The 18,224-nt window shown below is 42.6% G+C and overlaps 1 pseudogene; it reads right to left on the bottom strand.

Annotated features, from left to right (window-relative positions):
* Positions 1-449: 449 nt before the first annotated feature.
* Positions 450-18,224, bottom strand: part of LOC115148373 (zinc finger protein 271-like) — a 44,939-nt pseudogene continuing 27,164 nt past the window's right edge.

The following is an 18,224-nucleotide window of genomic DNA, read 5'->3' as shown; positions in this document are numbered from 1 at the left end:
CCCTGCACTGTGAATGTTTACACGGTGTGTTCAATAAAGACATGAAAACGTATAATTGTTTGTGTGTCATTAGTTTAAGCAGACTGTGTTTGTCTATTGTTGTGACCTAGATGAAGATCAGATCAAATTTTATGACCAATTTATGCAAAAATACAGGTATTTCCAAAGGGTTCACATACTTTTTCTTTCCACTGTAAGTAGCTGAATATGATTAAGGACTAACAGTCTAACAGTTTGAAAGGCACAACTCATGTTATTCTGATTAAACAGTGAGAGACTAGTTGAGTTTCATATTGGGGCTAAATGGCTAATGTAACGATGCAATATATATATATATATATATGACACATCTACTCATTTAAGTGTTTTTCTTTATTTTACTATTTTCTACATTTGTAGAATAATAGTGAAGACATCAAAACTATGAAATAACACAATGGAATCCTGAAGTAACCAAAAAAAGTGTTAAACAAATCAAAATGTATTGTATATTCTTTAAAACCCTTTGCCTTGATGACAGGTTTTCACACTATTGGCAATCTGTCAAATAAATCAAGAGATAAAAACAAATAAATGAATATTACAAAGTAAATGTGCTGAACGATACATCATGTAGCCTCAGAAATAGGGACACATTATTGATACTCATTCATGGGTGTAAAGGCCTGTTGGTTAAGAGTTCAGAAATGTCTGCTCCTGCTTTTTTCCAGAGAGGACACATCTGGTGTTGTGTCAGGTTTCTTAGGGAAGTAAAGCGCTTCCCACAGTCAGAGCAGTGGTAAGGTTTGTCTCCTGTGTGTGTTCTCTGGTGTTGTGCCAGGCTTCTTAGGGAAGTAAAGCTCTTCCCACAGTCAGAGCAATGGTAAGGTTTGTCTCCTGTGTGTGTTCTCTGGTGTTTTGTCAGGTTTCTTAGGGAAGCAAAGCTCTTCCCACAGTCAGAGCAGTGGTAAGGTGTGTCTCCTGTGTGTGTTCTCTGGTGTTGTGTCAGGCTTCTTAGGGAATTAAAGAGCTTCCCACAGTCAGAGCAATGGTAAGGTTTGTCTCCTGGGTGTGTTTGCTTATGTTCAGTCAGATAATAAGTTCTACCAAAGCTTTTCCCACATTAATCACAGCTATAAGGTTTCTCTCCTGTATGTGTTATCTGGTGTCCTTTAAGGTATTCTATCCGAGAAAAGCTTTTCTCACATCGATCACAGCTAAAAGGTTTCTCTCCTGTGTGTGTTCTCTTGTGTCTATTCAGGCTGTTTGACTGAGTAAAACTCTTCCCACACTGATCACAGCTATAAGGTCTCTCTCCTGTGTGTGTTCTCTGATGTCCTTTAAGGTGGTCTATCCGAGAAAAACTCTTCCCACATTGATTACAGCTATATGCCTGCTCTCCTGTGTGTGTTCTCTGGTGTGATACCAGGTTGCTTGACTGAGTAAAACTCTTGCCACACTGATCACAGCTATAAGGCTTCTCTCCTGTGTGTATTCTCTGGTGCTCTTTAAGGCTTTCTCCCCGAGAAAAGTTTTTCCCACATTGCTCACAGCTATATGACTGCTCTCCTGTGTGTGTTCTCTGGTGTGTTTTCAGATTACTTGAATGAGTAAAACTCTTCCCACATTGATTACAGCTATAAGGTTTCTCTCTTGTGTGTACTCGCTGGTATTTTTTAAGTTCTGATGAAAATCTGCAAGTTTCCCACGGTCAGAGCAGTGAGATTTCTTCCCTGTGGGTCTCTGATGGTGTTTCTTGAGGTGTCCTGATGTTGCAAGACTCTTCTCTGCCTCGTCAGCATCATGATGTTGTTGAGGCTCCCCAGAGGATCCACGATAGTCCCGTCTCTCTCCTGTATGAAAGTCAAAATCAGACAGTCAATGTAGTGAATGTAGTGTTTAAATGTTTTTACAAACTTTGACAAATGTCTTCTAAGTCTTGTTTTAGATTGATTTTGGTCCACCAGCCACTGTAGCAGGCAGATGATAGAATATACCAGCCAGTGTAGCAGGCAGATGATAGAATATACCAGCCACTGTAACAGGCAGATGATAGAATATACCAGCCACTGTAGCAGGCAGATGATAGAATATACCAGCCACTGTAGCAGGCAGATGATAGAATATACCAGCCACTGTAGCAGGCAGATGATAGAATATACCAGCCACTGTAGCAGGCAGATGATAAAATATACCAGCCACTGTAGCAGGCAGATGATAGAATATACCAGCCACTGTATCAGGCAGATGATAGAATATACCAGCCACTGTAGCAGACAGATGATAGAATATACCAGCCACTGATTTTTTACCAGCCCAAATACTTTTTTGCCATGACTGATTACACCAACAATCCCAACAACAAGAAACGAATGAGCAGCTTGGCAATGTTTGTAACACAAGAAATGTAAGTAAGAAGTAATGTGGTATATTGCTCCATGTAATTACATTTTTGTGACAAGAGTCTTTTAACCAATGTGTTAAAATAATTCATTTAGATACAATAGTAATGATGAACATGAAGAATCACCAAAGTGCCTCCATAACACATCACTACACACCACACTGTCCTGCCAGATAAACTGCTGATCACTACACACCACACTGTCCTGCCAGATAAACTGCTGATCACTACACACCACACTGTCCTGCCAGATAAACTGATCACTACACACCAAACTGTCCTGACAGATAAACTGATCACTACACACAACACTGTCCTGACAGATAAACTGATCACTACACACCACACTGTCCTGACAGATAAACTGATCACTACACACCACACTGTCCTGCCAGATAAACTGCTGATCACTACACACCACACTGTCCTGCCAGATAAACTGCTGATCACTACACACCACAATGTCCTGACAGATAAACTGCTGATCACTACACATCACACTGTCCTGCCAGATAAACTGATCACTACACACCACACTGTCCTGACAGATAAACTGCTGATCACTACACATCACACTGTCCTGCCAGATAAACTGATCACTACACAACACACTGTCCTGACAGATAAACTGCTGATCACTACACACCACACTGTTCTGCCAGATAAACTGCTGATCACTACACGCCACACTGTCCTGCCAGATAAACTGATCACTACACACCACACTGTCCTGCCAGATAAACTGCTGATCACTACACACCACACTGTCCTGCCAGATAAACTGCTGATCACTACACACCACACTGTCCTGCCAGATAAACTGCTGATCACTACACACCACACTGTCCTGCCAGATAAACTGCTGATCACTACACACCACACTGTCCTGCCAGATAAACTGCTGATCACTACACACAACACTGTCCTGACAGGTAAACTGCTGATCACTACACATCACACTGTCCTGCCAGATAAACTGCTGATCACTACACACCACACTGTCCTGCCAGATAAACTGCTGATCACTACACACCACACTGTCCTGCCAGATAAACTGATCACTACACACCAAACTGTCCTGACAGATAAACTGATCACTACACACAACACTGTCCTGCCAGATAAACTGCTGATCACTACACACCACACTGTCCTGCCAGATAAACTGCTGATCACTACACACAACACTGTCCTGCCAGATAAACTGCTGATCACTACACACCACACTGTCCTGCCAGATAAACTGCTGATCACTACACACCACACTGTCCTGACAGATAAACTGATCACTACACACCACACTGTCCTGCCAGATAAACTGCTGATCACTACACACCACACTGTCCTGACAGATAAACTGCTGATCACTACACATCACACTGTCCTGCCAGATAAACTGCTGATCACTACACACCACACTGTCCTGCCAGATAAACTGCTGATCACTACACACCACACTGTCCTGCCAGATAAACTGCTGATCACTACACACCACACTGTCCTGCCAGATAAACTGCTGATCACTACACACCACACTGTCCTGCCAGATAAACTGATCACTACACACCACACTGTCCTGCCAGATAAACTGCTGATCACTACACACCACACTGTCCTGCCAGATAAACTGCTGATCACTACACACCACACTGTCCTGCCAGATAAACTGCTGATCACTACACACCACACTGTCCTGCCAGATAAACTGCTGATCACTACACACAACACTGTCCTGACAGGTAAACTGCTGATCACTACACATCACACTGTCCTGCCAGATAAACTGCTGATCACTACACACCACACTGTCCTGCCAGATAAACTGCTGATCACTACACACCACACTGTCCTGCCAGATAAACTGATCACTACACACCAAACTGTCCTGACAGATAAACTGATCACTACACACAACACTGTCCTGCCAGATAAACTGCTGATCACTACACACCACACTGTCCTGCCAGATAAACTGCTGATCACTACACACAACACTGTCCTGACAGATAAACTGCTGATCACTACACATCACACTGTCCTGACAGATAAACTGATCACTACACACCACACTGTCCTGCCAGATAAACTGCTGATCACTACACACCACACTGTCCTGACAGATAAACTGCTGATCACTACACACCACACTGTCCTGACAGATAAACTGCTGATCACTACACACCACACTGTCCTGCCAGATAAACTGATCACTACACACCACACTGTCCTGCCAGATAAACTGCTGATCACTACACACCACACTGTCCTGCCAGATAAACTGATCACTACACACCACACTGTCCTGACAGATAAACTGATCACTACACACCACACTGTCCTGCCAGATAAACTGCTGATCACTACACACCACACTGTCCTGACAGATAAACTGCTGATCACTACACATCACACTGTCCTGCCAGATAAACTGCTGATCACTACACACCACACTGTCCTGCCAGATAAACTGCTGATCACTACACACCACACTGTCCTGCCAGATAAACTGCTGATCACTACACACCACACTGTCCTGCCAGATAAACTGCTGATCACTACACACCACACTGTCCTGCCAGATAAACAGATCACTACACACCACACTGTCCTGCCAGATAAACTGATCACTACACACCACACTGTCCTGCCAGATAAACTGCTGATCACTACACACCACACTGTCCTGACAGATAACTGATCACTACACACCACACTGTCCTGACAGATAAACTGCTGATCACTACACACCACACTGTCCTGCCAGATAAACTGATCACTACACACCACACTGTCCTGACAGATAAACTGCTGATCACTACACACCACACTGTCCTGCCAGATAAACTGCTGATCACTACACACCACACTGTCCTGACAGAAAACTGCTGATCACTACACATCACACTGTCCTGCCAGATAAACTGCTGACCACTACACACCACACTGTCCTGCCAGATAAACTGCTGATCACTACACACCACACTGTCCTGACAGATAAACTGCTGATCACTACACATCACACTGTCCTGCCAGATAAACTGCTGATCACTACACACCACACTGTCCTGCCAGATAAACTGATCACTACACACCACACTGTCCTGCCAGATAAACTGATCACTACACAACACACTGTCCTGACAGATAAACTGATCACTACACACCACACTGTCCTGCCAGATAAACTGCTGATCACTACACACCACACTGTCCTGACAGATAAACTGCTGATCACTACACACCACACTGTCCTGACAGATAAACTGCTTATCACTACACACCACACTGTCCTGCCAGATAAACTGATCACTACACACCACACTGTCCTGCCAGATAAACTGCTGATCACTACACACCACACTGTCCTGCCAGATAAACTGATCACTACACACCACACTGTCCTGCCAGATAAACTGATCACTACACAACACACTGTCCTGACAGATAAACTGATCACTACACACCACACTGTCCTGCCAGATAAACTGCTGATCACTACACACCACACTGTCCTGACAGATAAACTGCTGATCACTACACACCACACTGTCCTGACAGATAAACTGCTTATCACTACACACCACACTGTCCTGCCAGATAAACTGATCACTACACACCACACTGTCCTGCCAGATAAACTGCTGATCACTACACACCACACTGTCCTGCCAGATAAACTGATCACTACACACCACACTGTCCTGACAGATAAACTGATCACTACACACCACACTGTCCTGCCAGATAAACTGCTGATCACTACACACCACACTGTCCTGACAGATAAACTGCTGATCACTACACATCACACTGTCCTGCCAGATAAACTGCTGATCACTACACACCACACTGTCCTGCCAGATAAACTGCTGATCACTACACACCACACTGTCCTGCCAGATAAACTGCTGATCACTACACACCACACTGTCCTGCCAGATAAACTGCTGATCACTACACACCACACTGTCCTGCCAGATAAACAGATCACTACACACCACACTGTCCTGACAGATAAACTGATCACTACACACCACACTGTCCTGCCAGATAAACTGCTGATCACTACACACCACACTGTCCTGCCAGATAAACTGCTGATCACTACACACCACACTGTCCTGCCAGATAAACTGCTGATCACTACACACCACACTGTCCTGCCAGATAAACTGATCACTACACACCACACTGTCCTGCCAGATAAACTGCTGATCACTACACACCACACTGTCCTGACAGATAAACTGCTTATCACTACACACCACACTGTCCTGCCAGATAAACTGCTGATCACTACACACCACACTGTCCTGCCAGATAAACTGATCACTACACACCACACTGTCCTGACAGATAAACTGCTGATCACTACACACCACACTGTCCTGCCAGATAAACTGCTGATCACTACACACCACACTGTCCTGCCAGATAAACTGCTGATCACTACACACCACACTGTCCTGCCAGATAAACGGCTGATCACTACACACCACACTGTCATGACAGATAAACTGCTGATCACTACACACCACACTGTCCTGACAGATAAACTGCTGATCACTACACACCAAACTGTCCTTACAGATAAACTGCTGATCACTACACACCACACTGTCCTGACAGATAAACTGATCACTACACACCACACTGTCCTGCCAGATAAACTGATCACTACACACCACACTGTCCTGCCAGATAAACTGCTGATCACTACACACCACACTGTCCTGACAAATAAACTGATCACTACACACCACACTGTCATGACAGATAAACTGCTGATCACTACACACCACACTGTCCTGACAGATAAACTGCTGATCACTACACACCACACTGTCCTGCCAGATAAACTGCTGCCTTATTATTATAGTTCAGGGCTCTACGCTGACATGTGTTTCTAAGTTTATATACTGAACAAAAATATAAACGCAACATGGAAAGTGTTGGTCCCATGTTTCATGCGGGATCGTCTGAGGGAGGGGGGTGCGGAGGGGTATTTCTGTCTGTAATAAAGCCCTTTTGTTGGGAAAACCTCATTCTGATTGGCTGGGCCTGGCACCCCAGTGGGTGGGCCTATGGCAGCAGAACCTGCCCAGTCGTGAAACCCATAGATTAGGGCATAATTAATTTATTTCAATTGACTTCTATGAACTGTAACTCAGTAAAATCTTTGAAGTTGTTGCATGTTGCGTTTATATTTTTTGTTGAGTATAGTTAGGAGCTGGGCAATTCCACAGTAACAGAATTACACCAGACTCAGATTTTGGATTTTAAAATTTATGCAAAACAAAAACCATTGCTGCTTTAAAACCACGTTTGTGTTCATCAGTTCAACAACTGCAGGAATTGTGCCCCGTTATTAAATATTAGTATTTACTGGTGTTAATCTGACCTGTCTCCTCCTCCTCCTCTTCCTCTTCTTCTTTCACAGTAACATCCTCCTCCTCTTTCACTCTGAACGTGTCTTCCTCTTCTTTCACTGAAACGTCTTTCTCTTCTTCTTTCACTGTAACAGCCTCACCCTCTACTTCTTGTTTTACTGTAACATCCTCCTCTTCCTTCTCCTCTTTCACGACAATGTCCAGCAGACTTCCTCTTCTTTAACAGGAGGGGAGTAGTTTAGGGAGCTCATGTTCGGGGATGTTAGCTAGCTAGCTATCATTAGCGACTAGGCTAATGCTAACTTAACCAGCCAACGTTATATTAAATGAAATAGGTTAACAAGTAGATACGACAGAAGTGTGTCTAAAACACAGTAGGTAATATAGACCGAAAGCGTATAAATATCTTGAATCTTTCGGCTATGTTGGCTAGCAAGCTACCGAGGTGGTTGACGAGCTGTTTATGAAGAACCGTCCACTAGATTATACGTCACGCTGCAGCATCGCCTGAAAGACGCACATCGCCGTCTGCTGACTGGAGGGAAACGCAGTTGAGGATCAGATTTTATTTTCAGACAAAGATTATTTCACATGGATTTAATTAAATAATACTATTATATTGAGACATACAAAGACAGGAATGTGTTGATTGATTAGTGCTAATAATGTTTTACTACAGCACATTTAAGGCAGTTTTATTCAGTCAAACTAAATCTAAATAAGTAGCCAGCTACTCTAGGTCTATACTGCTCCTACATGGTGTAACAATACATCATGTAGATGTATATAATGAACAGACTAGGTCTATACTGCTCCTACATGGTGTAACAATACATCATGTAGATGTATATAATGAACAGACTAGGTTTATACTGCTCCTACATGGTGTAACAACACATCATGTAGATGTATATAATGAACAGACTAGGTCTATACTGCTCCTACATGGTGTAACAACACATCATGTAGATGTATATAATGAACAGACTAGGTCTATACTGCTCCTACATGGTCTACCAAAAGTTTGGGGTCACTTAGAAATGTCCTTGTTTTTGAAAGAAAATCAAAAAGATTTTCCATTAAAATAACATCAAATTGATCAGAAATACAGTGTAGACATTGTTAATATTGTAAATGACTATTGTAGCTGAAAACGGCAGATTTTTTATGGAATATCTACATAGGTGTACATAGGCCCATTATCAGCAACCATCACTCCTGTGTTCCAATGGCACGTTGTGTTAGCTAATCCAAGTTTATCATTTTAAAAGACTAATTGATCATTAGAAAACCCTTTTGCAATTATGTTAGCACAGCTGAAAACTTTTGTGCTGATTTAACAAAGCTTTTGTAAACAGTGTTGTTGCATAACAATCAGGCAGTAGAACAACAATAATCATCACCCTCTTGACCAATCTTCCCTCCCCTTAACATTGGGTTGATTCAGGCCCTGTCAGTGTACCAGGTGGACATTGGGTTTGATTCAGACCCTGCCAGTGTACCAGGTGGACATTGGGTTTGATTCAGACCCTGCCCGTGTACCAGGTGGACATTGGGTTTGATTCAGACCCTGCCAGTGTACCAGTTGGACATTGGGTTTGATTCAGACCCTGCCAGTGTACCAGGGGGACATTGGGTTTGATTCCGACCCTGCCAGTGTGCCAGGTGGACATTGGGTTTGATTCAGACCCTGACAGTGTACCAGGTGGACATTGGGTTTAATTCAGACCCTGCCAGTGTGCCAGGTGGACATTGGGTTTGATTCAGACCCTGTCAGTGTACCAGGTGGACATTGGGTTTGATTCAGACCCTGCCAGTGTACCAGGTGGACATTGGGTTGATTCAGACCCTGCCAGTGTACCAGGTGGACATTGGGTTTGATTCAGACCCTGCCAGTGTGCCAGGTGGACATTGGGTTTGATTCAGACCCTACCAGTGTACCAGGTGGACATTGGGTTTGATTCAGACCCTGCCAGTTTACCAGGTGGACATTGGGTTTGATTCAGACCCTGTCAGTGTGCCAGGTGGACATTGGGTTTGATTCAGACCCTGTCAGTGTGCCAGGTAGACATTGGGTTTGATTCAGACCCTGCCAGCATGGCCAGAAATGTATTCCAAGGTCAGTAACTTATAACCACAGAACCACCCCAGACCTTTCATGCATGACTAAAAACACCTAAGTATTAATTTACTACCATGGTCTAGTATGTCACTGCATTAGACACCATTCCCAATTCTGGCTGAGGTACTAGTAAAACATGACATATTATTTCCTAACCATTCACAATGCTGGCTGTGGTACGAGTAAAACATGAAATATTATTTCCTAACCATTCATAATGCTGGCTGAGGTACGAGTAAAACATGACATATTATTTCCTAACCATTCACAATGCTGGCTGAGGTACGAGTAAAACATGACATATTATTTCCTAATCATTCACAATGCTGGCTGAGGTACTAGTAAAACATGACATATTATTTCCTAACCATTCACAATGTTGGTTGAGGTACGAGTAAAACATGACATATTATTTCCTAATTGTAAAAAATTCCCCAATCTTTTAAAAAATATCTGAAATGGCAAGGCCTTAGTTCAATACTTATTTCCCTCATTAAAATGAAAATCAATTTATAACATTTTTGACATGCGTTTTTCTGGATTTTTTTGTTGTTATTCTGTCTCTCACTGTTCAAATAAACCTACCGTTAAAATTATAGACTGATCATTTCTTTGTCAGTGTGCAAACATACAAAATCAGCAGGGGATGAAATACTTTTTTCCCTCACTGTATATGCTCTCTAACATAGACAGTTGTTCCTGCTGTAGATGTTATGCCTTTGAACAGATCTAGGATCAGTTCTCCTCCACAATGCATATTCAGTACCGGTCAATTGTTTGGACACACCTACAATTCTGTTTTTTCTTTATTTTAACTATTGTCTACATTGTAGAATAATAGTGAAGAGAACACAACTATGAAATAACTCATATGGAATCATGTAGTAACCAATAAAGTGTTAAACAAATCCAAATATATTTTATATTTGAAATCTTTCAAAGTAGCCACCCTTTGCCTTGATGACAGCTTTTCACACTCTTTGCAGTCCCTCAACCAGCTTCACCTGGAATGCTTTTCCAACAGTCTTGAAGGAGTTCCCACATATGCTGAGCACTTGTTGGCTGCATTTCTTTCACTCTGCGGTCCGATTCATCTCAAACCATCTCATAGGCATAGTTGTGTTATCTTCACAGTTAACTCTAATGAACTTATCTTCTGCAGCAGAGGTAACTCTGGGTCTTCCTTTCCTGTGGCAATCCTCATGAGAGCCAGCTTCATCATAGCGATGGATGGTTTTTGCGACTGCACTTGATGAATCTTTCAAAGTTCCTGAAAGTTTCTGCATTGACTGACCTTCATGTGTTAAAGTAATGATGGACTGTCATTTTTTTATGCTTATTTGAGCTGTTCTTGCCATAATATAGACTTGGTCTTTCAGCAAATAGGGCTATCTTCTGTATACCACCCCTACCTTGTCACAACACAACTGATTGGCTCAAATGCATTAAGAAAGAAAGAAATTCCGCAAATGAACATTTAACAAGGCACGGTAAATTGAAATGCATTCCAGGTGACTACCTCATGGTAGATAGATTATAGGAGATAGAATGGTGGTCAAATGATAAAAGTCAAAATAAAATTTAAAAAAGTCAAAATAAAACATAATAAAAAGTACATTTGAATGACACTAAGTGGCAGTGTTTTTACAACTAATGCCGGTTTGCCTGAGGCTGATGCCATGCAGGTGTTGGTACACATGCATATACACACACTCTCATTCAAATAAACACATACAAGAACACACACATACAAACTTATACAGTTGGAATTGCTGTTATGATTTCAGTTGTCCTTGATGTCCTTTGTTTAAATTTACTTTTTATTTTTTTGCATTGTTGTTTGCTGTTTTCTTCTGTCTTTTCCTTTTTTCTCTGTAGTTAATTATCTTGGTTGTTGGTGCATTGGGAGGTTCTTGGGGGTGGAGAATGGAATCAATAGTATTTTTTATATTTTTTCTTCTGGGGGGGGACTGTGGGAGGGGTCTCGAATGGTTGAGGGACAGCTATTGGGGAACTGTGGGGGGATCTTGGAGGGTTGAGGGACAGCTATTGGGGAGCTGTGGGGGGATCTTGGAGGTTTGAGGAACAGCTATTGGGGAACTGTGGGGGGATCTTGGAGGGTTGAGGGGCAGCTATTGGGGAGCTGTGGGGGGATCTTGGAAGGTTCGGGTTTTACAAGATTGTGATCATGAAAAAGGAAACTATGACATATATTTTATATCACTATCATGCACATTCACCCTCACACATAAGGATGGCTCTGTTGTGGACAGACTGATACATGTTTGATAGTGTCTTGATGCTGTATTGTTTGTCCTTCATGTTCTAATACTTTAATGTTACCCCTTCCTTGTGTTTTTTGTAATAAATAATAATATATATATATATTTTAATCAGTCGGGGTCTAAACTTACTGTTGAGAGTTAGAATAGAAGAATAGACAAGGTGTCATTTAGAAATGTGGTTGTTCATCAGCAGTTTTTCTCTTGAAAAAAATAAAGAGGTGGGGAAAAGTACATTCTACACAAATGACCTTCATTATATCAAAGAACAAATGTGTGTCTGAGGGGAAATTAACTTTCATACAGCCACAAGGGGTGAGAAGTTATACCAATATCAGTGGACAATTTGCACTGTTGCTGAAAAACATCCCCACAGCATGATGCTGCCACCACCATGCTTCACCGTAGGGATGGTGCCAATTTTCCTCCAGATGTGACACTTGGCATTCAGGCCAAAGAGTTCAATCTTGGTTTCATCAGACCAGAGAATCTTGTTACTCATGGTCTGAGAGTCCTTTGGGTGCCTTTTGGCAAACTCCAAGCAGGCTGTCATGTGCCTTTTACTGAGGAGTTTCTTCCATCTGGCATCTCTACCATAAAGACCTGATTGGTGGAGTGCTGCAGAGATGATGGTCCTTCTGGAAGGTTCTCCCATCTCCACAGAGGAACTCTGGAGCTCTGTCAGAGTGACCATCGGGTTCCTGGTCACCTCCCTGACCAAGGCCCTTTCCCCCCGATTGCTGTTTGGCTGGGTGGCCAGCTCTTGGAAGAGTCTTGGTGGCTCCAAACTTTTTCCATTTCAGAATGATGGAGGCCACTGTGTTCTTGGGGACCTCCAATGCTGCAGACATTTTTTGGAACCCTTCCCCAGGTCGGTGCCTCGACACAATCCTGTCTCAGAGCTCTACGGACAATTCCTTTAACCTCACGGTTTGTTTTTGTTCTGACATGCACTGTGAACTGTGGGACCTTATATAGAGAAGTGTGTGCCTTTCCAAATCATGTCTAATCAATTGATTTTACCACAGGTGGACTCCAATCAAGTTGTAGAAACATCTCAAGGATGATGAATGGAATCAGGATGCATCTGAGCTCAATTTCGAATCTCATAGCAAAGGTTCTGAATACTTAAGTAAATACATTTGTAAACATTTCTAGAAACCTGTTTTGTTTTTGTCTTTGTGGGGTACTCTGATGGTATTGTAATGTCATTACGGGGTATTGCTATGTCATTATGGGGTATTGTGTGTTGATTGATGATGGCGAAAAATTATTCAATTTTAGAATAAGTCTGTAACGTAACATAATGTGGAAAATGTGAAGGGGTCTGAATACTTTACGAATGCACTGTATATCGCTGGCAGAGTTTTCTACCGCTGGCAGAGTTTTCTACCACTGGCAGAGTTTTCTACCATTGGCAGTTTTGTACACAGTCATGTGATACGTGATATAGAAAAGTCTAATCTTAGGAGAGTACATGGGAGGCACTATACTGTGTATCTGCAGGTGTCTATCTGATCAAAACCACTGATACAGGAGCCCCTCCACCCTCTGGTGGGATGGATCATGTCTACAGAAAAACCTAGATTCAAATACTTAGATTTGTGTGTATTGGGTATATGTTGTGAAATTGTTAGATATTACTTGTTAGATATTACTGCACTGTCGGAGCTAGAAACACAAGCATTTCACTACACCCACAATAACATCTGCTAAACATGTGTGACCAATAAAATATGATTCGATTTTGATTTGAAATAAACGTCCTATTTATCAAAGGTGCTTTTGGTTGGGGTCAAAATGACTCCAAAGGATTTGAATTTGTTAAAAGTCCATATTGATACAGAAGCACTAAAACATGATTTTGATTTATTAAGAAATTAAGAAATTGATTGACAAAGTCATGAAGAATTGAATAAACCCCATTTTAGCCATGATAAAAGATATGCCTCTGGAGTCAAAATGATCCATGTCAGAAGTATGGTTCAATGCAAATATGTAGTGGGTGTAAAGTTTGTTTTAAATTCTCACTTATTAAAAACGAATCAATCAACACATGCTTCTCTTTGAACGACTTAATATAATATTAAACTTTTATGAAATAAATGAAAAATAAATGTTTGGTTCCTCAACTGCGTTGCCCAGCTTGTCAGACACCTCGGTAGCTTTCTAGCAAACATAGCTACAACATTCACGCTCTTTACACTGTTTTGGTGTATATTAGTCGCTGTGTATTAAACACACTTCTGTCGTATGTACTTGTTGGCACATTTAATTATATATTTACGTTGTTTGTCAGCTAGCTGGTTTGCTAAGTTAGCTTAGAACTAGGCTAGTCGCTAATGCTAGCTAGCTAACATCTCCGACAATGAGTTCACTAAGTTACTCTCCTCCTGCTAAAGAAGAGGAGGTCTGCTGGACGGAGAAAGAAGCTCTAGTGAAAGAGGAGGAGGAAGAGAAGGATGTTACAATACAAAAACAAGTAGAGTGTGAAGCTGTTACCGTGAAAGAAGAATCAGAGAAAGACGTTTCAGTGAAAGAAGAGGAAGACGCGTTCAGAGTGAAAGAGGAGGAGGATGTTACAGTAAAAGAAGAGAAGGAAAAGGCGGCTGCAGTTTTTGGAGTGAAAGAGGAGGAGGGGGAGATGACTGTCACATTGGAGGAAGAAGAGGAGGTTGGAGATATGTTTAACACCAGTAAGTACCGTCTCTGCAGTCGTTGAACCAATATGCAGTAAAGGGGTTCTACACTTTAATGTTGTTCTGTAGGAATGGCTGAAGCTACACTGTAACGTGTAGAACATCAAGAGTGGACCATCAACAACACGTTAACAATTGCTCACATGCATCCAATGACAATGCCTGAAATACTGTAGTCCTCAATATCTCCTATTAGATTAGCCCAAGATGTTCTCTTAAAGGGGCAATCAGCAGTTGTTACATCCATTTTGGGACTTATACATTCATGATATGTACCCATTGTTTCTTGAAGAAATCCCTTATAAATGCCTCATGAGCTTAGTTCAACTGTCGTACCCCATCAGAACCCAAAATATAAGCTTTTTTTACTCCAATGTTTGTCAGTAAATATAAACAAACACTGTATGTCCTCAAAACATGGTTAAAACTTGAATGTTGATATCATGGATGGTTGCATTTCTCCAGCCCCATCCCTCAGCTTTTTACCGAAACGGGCAGGGAGTACGCTTTGTTATTGTTTCTACTGCTGATTGCTGCCCCCGTTACTCCTCAAGGTCCAAGGACTGTATGTTATTTTCAGAGGTAGACTGGCTCTGGCAGGTAAAATAGTAAAGTATTCCATCATCAAATCAAATTTATTTATATAGCCCTTCTTACATCAGCTGATATCTCAAAGTGCTGTACAGAAACCCAGCCTAAAACCCCAAACAGCAAGCAATGCAGGTGTAGAAACACGGTGGCTAGGAAAAACCCCCTAGAAAGGCCAAAACCTAGGAAGAAACCTAGAGAGGAACCAGGCTATGAGGGGTGGCCAGTCCTCTTCTGGCTGTGACGGGTGGAGATTATAACAGAACATGGCCAAGATGTTTAAATGTTCATAAATGGCCAGCATGGTCAAATAATAATAATCACAGTAGTTGTCGAGGGTGCAACATGTCAGTACCTCAGGAGTAAATGTCAGTTGGTTTTTCATAGCCGATCATTGAGAGTATCTCTACCGCTCCTGCTGTCTCTAGAGAGTTGAAAAAAGCAGGTCTGGGACAGGCAGCACGTTCGGTGAACAGGTCAGGGTTCCAAAGCTGCAGGCAGAACAGTTGAAACCGGAGCAGCTGCACGGCCAGGTAAACAGGGGACAGCAAGGAGTCATCATGCCAGGTAGTCCTGAGGCATGGTCCTAGGGCTCAGGTCCTCCGAGAGAGAGAGAAAGAAAGAAAGAAATAAAGAATTAGAGAGAGCATACTTAAATTCACACAGGACACCGGATAAGACAGTAGAAATACTCCAGATATAACAGACTGACCCTAGCCCCCCGACACACAAACTACTGCAGCATAAATACTGGAGGCTGAGACAGGGGGGTCAGGAGACACTGTGGCCCATCTGACGATTCCCCTGGACAGGGCCAAACAGGCAGGATATAACCCTACCCACTTTGCCAAAGCACAGCCCCCACACCACTAGAGGGATATCTCCAACCACCAACTTACCATCCTGAGACAAGGCCGAGTATAGCCCACAAAGATCTCCGCCACGGCACAACCCAAGGGGGGGTGCCAACCCAGACAGGAAGACCACGTCAATGACTCAACCCACTCAAGTGTCGCACCCCTACTAGGGACGGCATGGAAGAACACCAGTAAGCCAGTGACTCAGCCCCTGTAATAGGGTTAGAGGCAGAGAATCCAAGTGGAAAGAGGGGAACCGGCCAGGCAGAGACAGCAAGGGCGGTTCGTTGCTCCAGAGCCTTTCCGTTCACCTTCACACTCCTGGGCCAGACTACACTCAATCATAGGACCTACTGAAGAGATGAGTCTTCAGTAAAGATTTAAAGGTTGAGACCGAGTCTGCGTCTCTCACATGGGTAGGCAGACCATTCCATAAAAATGTAGCTTTATAGGAGAAAGCCCTGCCTCCAGCTGTTTGCTTGGAAATTCTAGGGACAATTAGGAGGCCTGCGTCTTGTGACCGTAGCGTACGTGTAGGTATGTACGGCAGGACCAAATCGGAAAGATAGGTAGGAGCAAGCCCATGTAATGCTTTGTAGGTTAGCAGTAAAACCTTGAAATCAGCCCTTGCCTTAACAGGAAGCCAGTGTAGAGAGGCTATCACTGGAGTGATATGATCAAATGTTTTGGTTCTAGTCAGGATTCTAGCAGCCGTATTTAGCACTAACTGAAGTTTATCTAAATATGAATCGATTCTCAATTGCGATAAGTTTCTAGAAACATAAATCACTGAAGTTTCATATCACATCAAAATAATTTCACACAACTCTGAAATATCACATCAAAATAATTTCACATAATACTTTCATATCACATCAAAAACATTTCAAATAATACTTTCATATCACATCGTAACAAGTAACACCCCAAACGGTAAACCAAATTAGTTTCTCGTCATTTCTCCTTCCTTCGGGCTTCTTTTTCTTCTTAGGAATTGATATGGCGGTTGGCAACCAACTTTAAGGTGCATTACCACCATCAACTGGACTGGGGTGTGGACCTCAGTTCATCTTTCAATCACCCATATGGGTATATACCAAGACAGTCATGAAGAGGGCACAACAAAACCTTTTCCATGGGTCCCCAGATCCTCAAAAGCTAATACAGCTGCACCATCGAGAGCATCCTGACCGGTTGCATCACCGCCTGGTATGGCAACTGCACGGCATCTGACCATAAGGCGCTACAGAGGGTAGTGCGAACGGCCCAGTACATCACTGTGGCCAAGCTTCCTGCCATCCAGGACCTATATAATAGGCGGTGTCAGAGGAAAGCCCATAAAATTGTCAGAGACTCCAGTCACCCAAGTTTTAAACAGTTTTCTCTGCCACCGCACTGCAAGCGGTACCAGAGCGCCAAGTCTAGGACCAAAAGCCTCCTCAACAGCTTCTACCCCCAAGCCATAAGACTGCTGAACAATTCATAAAATCGCCACTGGACAATTTACATTGACCCCCCCACCCCCCTCACTTTTGCACTGCTGCTACTCGCTGGTTGTTTGTTACCTATGCATAGTCACTACGCCCCTACTTTCATGTACAGATTACCTCAACTAGCCTGTACCCCTGCACACTGACTCGGTACCGGTGCCCCCTGTATATAGCCTGGTTATTTTTTATCTTATTGTGTTACTTTTTATTATTACTTTTTATTTTAGTCTACTTTGTGTCTTAGACCGCTGCGCCACTCAGGAGCCCCAAAATCATGTTCTAGTACTGTCCCCAACTAGTCATCTGTTATTTCTACCAATCGATTGGTTGAAATGTTATGTGTATTTTTCCATATATAGACACACCTCATGTGTTTTAATAAAATCAACTGTATGTACTGAACTGGTCTGATG

Source organism: Salmo trutta, chromosome 15, assembly GCF_901001165.1.
Source record: "Salmo trutta chromosome 15, fSalTru1.1, whole genome shotgun sequence".
NCBI lineage: Eukaryota > Metazoa > Chordata > Actinopteri > Salmoniformes > Salmonidae > Salmo > Salmo trutta.
This window is presented reverse-complemented; position numbering and strand designations above follow the sequence as displayed.